Below are 8,197 nucleotides of genomic sequence, written 5' to 3'. Positions count from 1 at the left end.
AAATGTATAAAAGCATGCAAGCATGGTCAAGAGGTTCAGTTGTTCAGAACAAACATCAAAATGGGGAAGAAATGTGATCTTTGACCATGGAATGATTGTTGGTGCCAGACAGAGAAGTTAGAGTATCTCTGAATCTTCTGATCTCCTAGGATTTTCAAGCACAACAGCCTCTGGAATTTAACACAGAATGGTGTGAAAAATTTTTTAAAAAATCAAACGAACAGCAGTTCTGCGAGCAAAATCACCTTGTTAATAAGAGAGGTCAGAGGAGAATGACCAGACTGGTTCAAGCTGACAAAAAGGCAACAGTAATTCAGATAACTACACATTACAACAATGGTGTGCAGAAGAACATCTCTGAATGCACAACATGTGGAATTTTGAAGTGGATAGTCTACAGCAGCAGAAGGCCAATGACATACACTCAGTGGCCACAATATTAGGTGCAGGAGGTTCCTAATAAAGTGGTCACCGAGTCTATAATATTCCAAAGTGGCTGGTCAGGGTAAAATGCTTGAGGGTATATTTCATCTCTTAGGAAGAGTCCAGAAACATTGGGCACAGTTTCAGAAATAGTGAGTACACATTTAAAGCTCAGACAAATAAGACTTTCTTCTCTATGTGTGTTCTGAGCCTTTGGAGCTCCTTGACAATCACGACAATGGACGGAGAAGGGGCAGAATTCTTGCATGTATTTAAGAATGGAATAGCTACAACAAATTTCTAAATCAGGAGTCAAGAGATGGGAAAGAGCAAGAAGGTGAACTTGCGAAATGTTAGATCATCCATGATTTATTGAATGGCAGAGCAGTCTTAAGGACTAAGTGTCCTTCCTACTCCCATTCTCACTCACTTAATAGGATGTAGTTTACTCTCTGCTATCATTTTCATGCTCTGTCCAGTTGCATACTAATGCTGAACACCTGGTCTTTTATTGAAGTGTAGAATACTAGTGCTGTATCGATAATTTAGATAGATATTAATTAATATACCATGCACACTCTTCACAAGGACAAGTGGCATCCACTTCATTGGTGGTATAGAAAATTGTTTTTTTGTCATGTGGGCGTCAGCAGCCATTCATACACCAATTATATTGCTGTGTGTTCTGGAGTTATAGATAAGCCAGATTTCCTTCTCTGAGTTGCATTAATGAACCAAGTGAGCTCTATCGGAAAAACATTCTGGTAGTTTCATGATTATCTTAACCAACGTTAGTTTTTTTTTAAGTTAACATTTCTGGAGGGCTAAAATCCATAGCAACCATGATGAGATTTGAACTCAGTCCCTGGATTGTTAGCACAGGCTTCTATCTATGTTACTAGTTCATTCACTTCATTACTGCACCATCACCACAGCCATTGTAACAATGGCTTCCATAAGGAGTGTGATTTGTTCCTTAATTGTAAACAAAGTTCTCAATGTGTCCATATAGAGCATTGGTATAAACTTCCAGACCCTGGCTGACAACTTGCCTGCTCTTTAAGCAGGATAACCATTAATTTCTTCATAGCATTATACTGTGTCACCCATCTCCACCACAATGGTCTGCTGCTGACTGATAAGAGTGTTATGGCTCTGGCCCAGGAGAGGGATGACAGTGAAAGAGTATGTGGACATGGAAGCACCACTCAATTATTCTCACTTCTTTCAGACTATCTCCCAGACGGCAGTTACTCACACGTCTCACTCCCAATGACTTGTTATTGCAGAGGTGCAGGAAGAGCAGTCTTTGGCGAAGCCTGTTACGGTTCTGAGTGTCTTTAGGTTCCTCTATATTTCTGTCTAGTGAGACAAGTAACATAGAGAAAGCTGAACATCTTTTGTCAATGGTTTACTGTAGTATATTGTGATCACACCAGTCCAGTATGATGTTTTCCTTTGGGATTGTCTATTGGTGGCTCATCAGGTGGCTGTAGAGGCTGATCGGCTGCAGCGTAGGTGAGAGTAAATGGTGACTGTGGTAGTTGTTGGGTTCTTTTGGTTTTACAGTCTGTCATTTAGCAGCAGCTGTTTGTTTTCTGTGGCACAGTGAAAGTCATGTAGCACAGCTCCCTCTTGAATAAATTTGCAGTGCAATGTCATCCCAGTTTTTAGATATAATGTTGGATTTCTTCAGGCTGATTTTGATGTTATCTTTGAAACATTTTCTTTGCTCAGCAGGGGCTCGCTGACTTTCTGTCAACTGGGAGTAAAGGATTTGTTTTGGGAGAAGTGATTTAAAGGAACTATCCATTAGAACTGGTTCATGGTGGAGATGATACTCATGTTGGTCTCCTGCAGTATGCTGGTGTTAGTGCATCTGTCCTTCCAGCTGATCCTCAAGATCTTTCATAAAGATTCTTGTTGATATTTTTCCATGGCTTTAAGGTGCCTGCTGTAGTTGGTCCATGTTTCAGTTCCATACAGTAATGTAGGAAGAACAACTTCTTTATAGGTGTACAGTACTCAACTAACAGCAGTACTAATCAGCAATGTATCTGGAGTTATATCATATGGTACAATAAATTCTTAAAAACATATATATGCACCCTATATACTACAGGCTTTATCTCCCAGACAACATAGCCAAAGGTACCCTAGCAATATGGAATAGGTCTCAATAACCTCCATCTACCTCTTCTGAAGCCACAATAGGATGAAGAAGAAAATGACAGGTCACTTACAAAAACTAGTTCAATATGGGCATTTGATGAATGTTACTGTAGATTACAATGCTCCAAAAATCAATTGATGATCCCCACAAGCACTTCTTAGTCAGCTATGCTTTGGACAGGCAACAACAACTTATTATAAAGGGAAGTAGAGGAAAACCAAGCAATCATTGTCCATTCCTCATTTCTCTAAACTGAGGAGATATTTCGAGTTGACTGCACAGGTGGATCTGATATCACACATTAGGCAGATCAGGTAAGGAAGGCAGTTAAGAGGGTTTTTATTGCAACCTGTTTACAGTCAGTAAAAACTTTTAAGAACATCAGTTTCTGCTTACTTTATTCAATTTCTTTGACTTAAATTTGCTCACACATCACAGTGGGATTTTAACTCAAGCCATTGCTTTAGATGCTGGTCTTGCAACTTCACTCTACACACGAGTACCCATTGAGTGAGTGACATGTGAATAAATGAATGGTGCATAAACCCTGCCCTCAGTAATCATGAACTGAGCAGAAACGTACTGGCAGATTGTCAGATGCGCACCTTTCTCCTCTTCCACTATGTTCGCCTACCTAAATATGGATGATAAGTCCTTTCATTCTCTACCAACTGCAATCCAATCCATTAGAACGTTGAACCTTTCTGATATTCTAATGACTTGCTCTAAATCACGCCTTTTGATTATCTGCTTCAAGGTGGCAAAGCTTGAAGGTGTTGTGCTCTACCTCTTAAGAGAGAAAGCCTTCAAATCTACCTTCTCAAAGCAAGGTGGATTTTTGTCTAGATATGTCGTAATTCATTTTGCTGAGCCGTGCACTGAGAAGCATTGTCAGTTTTTATTAGTGTTCAAAAAATTGTGTATTTTTGGTTCTTAGAAAATATTAAGTAACTATTATTATATATTACATTTTAAATCGTTCAAACAACTAGACGTTCAAAGTGATATAAATTTAGCACCATCAGATTACCATCATTACAGGACTGATTGATTGTCCACGTGAACATTTTGAAAGCCAAGCAACACACACAAAATGCTGGAGTTGAATTACAGGGAAAGATTGAACAGATTAGGACTTTATTCCTTGGAGCGTAGAAGAATGAAGGGGGATTTGATAGAGCTTTACAAAATTATGAGGGGTATAGACAGAGTAAATGCGAGTAGGCTCTTTCCACTTAGATTAGGAGAGATAAGTACGAGAGGACCTGGCTTTAAGGTGAAAGGGGAAAGGTTTAGGGGGAACATTAGGGGGAACTTCTTCACTCAGAGAGTGGTGGTAGTGTGGAAAATTTGTTGAGGTAAATGCAGGCTCACTCGTAAGTTTTAAGAATAGATTGGACAGATACATGGAAGGGAGAGGTCTGGAGGGTTATGGACTGGGTGTAGGTCAATGGGACTAGAGGAATAAAGTTTCGGCACAGACTAGAAGGGCTGAGTGAGCTGTTTTCTGTGCTGTAGTGTTCTATGGTTCAACGTTTTGGGCCAAAACCCTTCAGCAGGACTGGAGAAAAAAAGCTGAGGAGTAGATTTGAAATGTGGTGGTGGGGGGGGGGGGCCGGGTGGAGAGTAATGCCAGGCAATAGGTGAAACTTGGAAGGATGAAGCAAAGAGCTAGGAAGTTGATTGGTGATAGAGACAGAAGGCCATGGAAGAAAGAAAAAGGGGGGGGGGTGAGGACCACCGGAAGGAGGCGATGGGCAGACAAGGAGATAACATAAGACAGGGACAAGGGGATGGGAAATGGTGAAGGGAGGGGGGCATTACCGGAAGTTTGAGAAAACGATATTTATGCTGTCAGGTTGGAGGCTACCCAAACGGAATATAAGGTGTTGTTCCTCCATGGACAGACATATCAGAATGGGAATAGGAAGTGGAATTAAAATGGGTGGCCACTGGGAGATCCCGCTTGTTCTGGTGGATGGAGCGTAGATGCTCTGCAAAGCAGTCTCTCAATCTACGTCAGGTCTCAACATATACAAGAGGCCACACTGGGAGCACCGAACACAGTATATGACCCCAACAAACTCACAGGTGATATGTTGCCTCACCTGGAAGGACTGTTTGGGGCCCTGAATGGTAGTGAGGGAATAGGTATTGGGGCAGGTGTAGCACTTGTTTTGCTTGCAAGGATAAGTGCCAGGAGGGAGATTAGTGGGGAGGGACAAATGGACAAGGGAATCACTGTGGAAAATAGAAAGTGTGGGGGAGGGAAAGATGTGTTTGGTGGTGGGATCTAGTTGGAGGTGGCGGAAGTTTTGGAGAATTGCTAGACATGGAGGCTGGTGGGGTGGTAAGTGAGGACAAGAGGAACCCTATCCCTGGTAGCATGGTGGGAGGATGGGGTAAGAGCAGATGTGCATGAAATGGAAGAGGTGCTGTTGAGAGCAGCATTGAAAGGCATTGCAATTATTCATAAAGCAAAATGAATGAAACTGTAATTTTTGCATAGTTCACATTTATTGGCTGCATGGTTTTTTAATCTGTTAAAAAATTGAAGTAGGTCATCTGGGGCATTTCCCCCATTTTTCAGATAATGCAGAAGAATTCAAATCCTACCAATGATGAATAAATACATTATCTTACATTACATACTTTAAAAGTCAGCTACATGAATAGGAAAGTTTTAGAGGGATGTGGTCCAAACAAAGGTGAGTAGAATGAGCTGAAGTAGGCAAATTGATTGGTAATTTGGGATGAAGTGACTGTTTTCATGCTATGTAACTCAATATCTTTCCCCTTACTGGTTTTTCACCTGGAACCTACCAGCCTTCTCCTTCCCACCCTCCCCCCACCTTTTTTATAGGGCCTCTGCCCCTTCCCCCTACAGTCCTGACGAAGGGTTCCGGCCCGAAACGTCGACTAATCGTTTCCACGGATGCTGCCCGACCTGCTGAGTTCTTCCATCGTGTTGTGAGTGTTGCTTTGACCCCAGCAACTGCAGATTATTTTGTGTTTATGTAACTCAATGACTTGTGTTGCCTCATTAAAGACTGTATTATACATGTTGGGTTTAATCTCAGAGAACAGAGATAGCCTTATTCAATAGTATATCAGTCTACTGTGATAAAAGACACAGTACAAACATTAAATAAGCTAAAATGCAAATATTATATTTATAGTGTAATCAGATGAGAATAGGTACAAAATAATAACATCATACAGAAATAGTGATCAATCTTCATGACCTTGTTCTAAGCTTTTTCAAGTCTGCTTTCAGAACATAGTAATATCTAGGTTCCATGTGCAGGCTTACATATATGTCAAAGCACACTCTTATTTCAATTATTCTGTTTCCTTGTCCCTCAGCAATAATATTCTTACCTGACAGATATATGCTCTTTTCTTAGATAATGTGGTATTTAACTTCTTTAAGGTTCCTCCCCAAGCTGTGTTTGGCGCATCGGGTGGTAACCTTGCTAGTTCTTTAGCATTTGACTGTCTGTTTTACTGGGCCAAGTTGCTAGTCCAACAGTCAACCCTGCAGGGATGCAAAGAGCCAGACGGATTCGAACCTGGGACCACCCTATAAAATGGGATATGGTGGACCTATCACTAAGAGCCCCCATCACCCAGGACGTACTCTCTTCTGATTATCACCATCAGAGACGAGGACTCAACGTTTTAGGAACAGCTTCTTCACCTCCACCATCAGATTTCTGCACAGACGATGAACCAAATTATGAACACTACCTCACTATTTTGCCCTTTTTTTGCACAACTTATTTAATGTAAAATTTTTAATGTATTTCTTATTGTAATTGATAGTCTTTATGTGTAGCACTGTACTTCTGCCGCAAAGCAACAGATTTCATAATACGTCAGTGATAATAAACCCGATTCTAATCCTGGATAGGTGAGTACTTCTTTACTTGAAACGTTCAAAGGACAATACTTGTTTCTCTGTTCATGCTCTCAGTCTAACTTACCAATTAGAAAGCTTGATTTATAATTTATCTCTATGGTTATTGGTATCAGAGGTCAGTTATCCCAGCCCCAGGATATCTCTGCAGCGGCTCATCAGACAGTGTCTTACATCCAGTGGTATTTGGCTGCTTCATCAATGTCCTTCCTTCTACTCTCAGGTTAGAAGAGAGGATGTTTGATGTTTATTGCACAAGGTTCATTTCCATTTTGTAACTCCTCAGCAAATGAAGCAGCAAGTCCTGGATAACAGTCAGGCAAAGGCTGACGTGGCAATCTTTCACCAGAGGGCAGAGTCCTCCAAATAGTTATCTCTCCCTATCAATATAACTAAACCAGGTTATCTAGTACTTATCTCACTGCTTGTGAGAGCCTGAGGTCAGCAAATTGGCTGCAAGGTTTTCCACATAATGCAAGCAAGAATAGATTTAAATACATTTTTATTGATTGTAACTCATTTGGTTTATCCTGAGATCATAAAAGGCTTTATAAAAATCCATACTTTGTCCATTTCCTCTCTCCTTCTGATCCACTCGTTTCCTTCTAAGCTCACCCAGCCCCATCAGCCTGTTTTGTTTCCCCCTTTTCCCCTCCCTATCTGTACCCAGCTCTCTCATTTGGTTCCATCCTCCCCTTCCTCTCTTATCAAATTCAGATAGCCCTTTCTTGCCTTTACCTGTTATCTCCCGTGCCACGTGTTTTCCAACTGTGTAGAAATTTCCTGCTCATAGGAATAGTTGGTCCGCGCAGCTGTAAACAAAAATAGAGGGAACCTTACTACCCTCTATCTTTCAGTCCAGATGAAGGGCCTTGATTTGAAACATCACCTGCCCATTTCCCTCCACAGATGCTGCCTGACCCATCGCATTTTGTCTGTTGCTCCACATTACAACATCTGCAGTTTCTTTGTGTCTCCTCTCTGAAATTAACATTTCTTGCTGTTGATGACAGACAGACCAGACAATTGTGCAATATTGCAAAGGAAGAATGGCTGAATCAAAAATGCAATGAAGTAGAAGGCCATATTAACAACAGCAAAGAAATGCACAAGAAAATCAAGGAAATTACTGGAATTAAGAAAACTTCCTCTTCAGGATGCATAAGATCAGCAGACGGATCCATCTGACAAATCCAGGATAAAGTATGTGAGATGTGGATTCAGTATATAGAGCAGCTGTTTGAGGATAATAGAGGGGAACCCCCCGATATTAAACACCCTAATTCTGGCCCACCTATTACCAAAGAAGAAATAACTAATGCGATGAAAAGCATGAAACATGGTAAAGCCACTGGACCTGATGAAATTTCAGTGGAAATGATACAAGCCCTAGAAAATCTGGGCATAGATATTCTTTTTGAACTGATTAATGGCATATATGAGTCTGGTGTATTGCCTGATGATCTCTTGAAATCAGTATTTATAACTCTGCCAAAAATTCCTGGAACTATTGACTGCGAAAATTATAGAACAATCAATCTCATGAGTCACATAATAAAGATTTCGTTGAGAATTGTTCTGAGTCGAATTAAAAACAAGATCAGAAACTTCAAAACTGCAATATGGGTTTATTGAGGATAGAGGAACTAGGAACACAATTTTCATAGTACGAATGCTTTCAG

Source organism: Mobula hypostoma, chromosome 3 (assembly GCF_963921235.1).
Source record: "Mobula hypostoma chromosome 3, sMobHyp1.1, whole genome shotgun sequence".
In the NCBI taxonomy this organism is placed as follows: Eukaryota; Metazoa; Chordata; class Chondrichthyes; order Myliobatiformes; family Myliobatidae; genus Mobula; species Mobula hypostoma.
The sequence above is the reverse complement of the archived record's forward strand: the minus strand, read 5'-3'. Positions refer to the sequence as shown.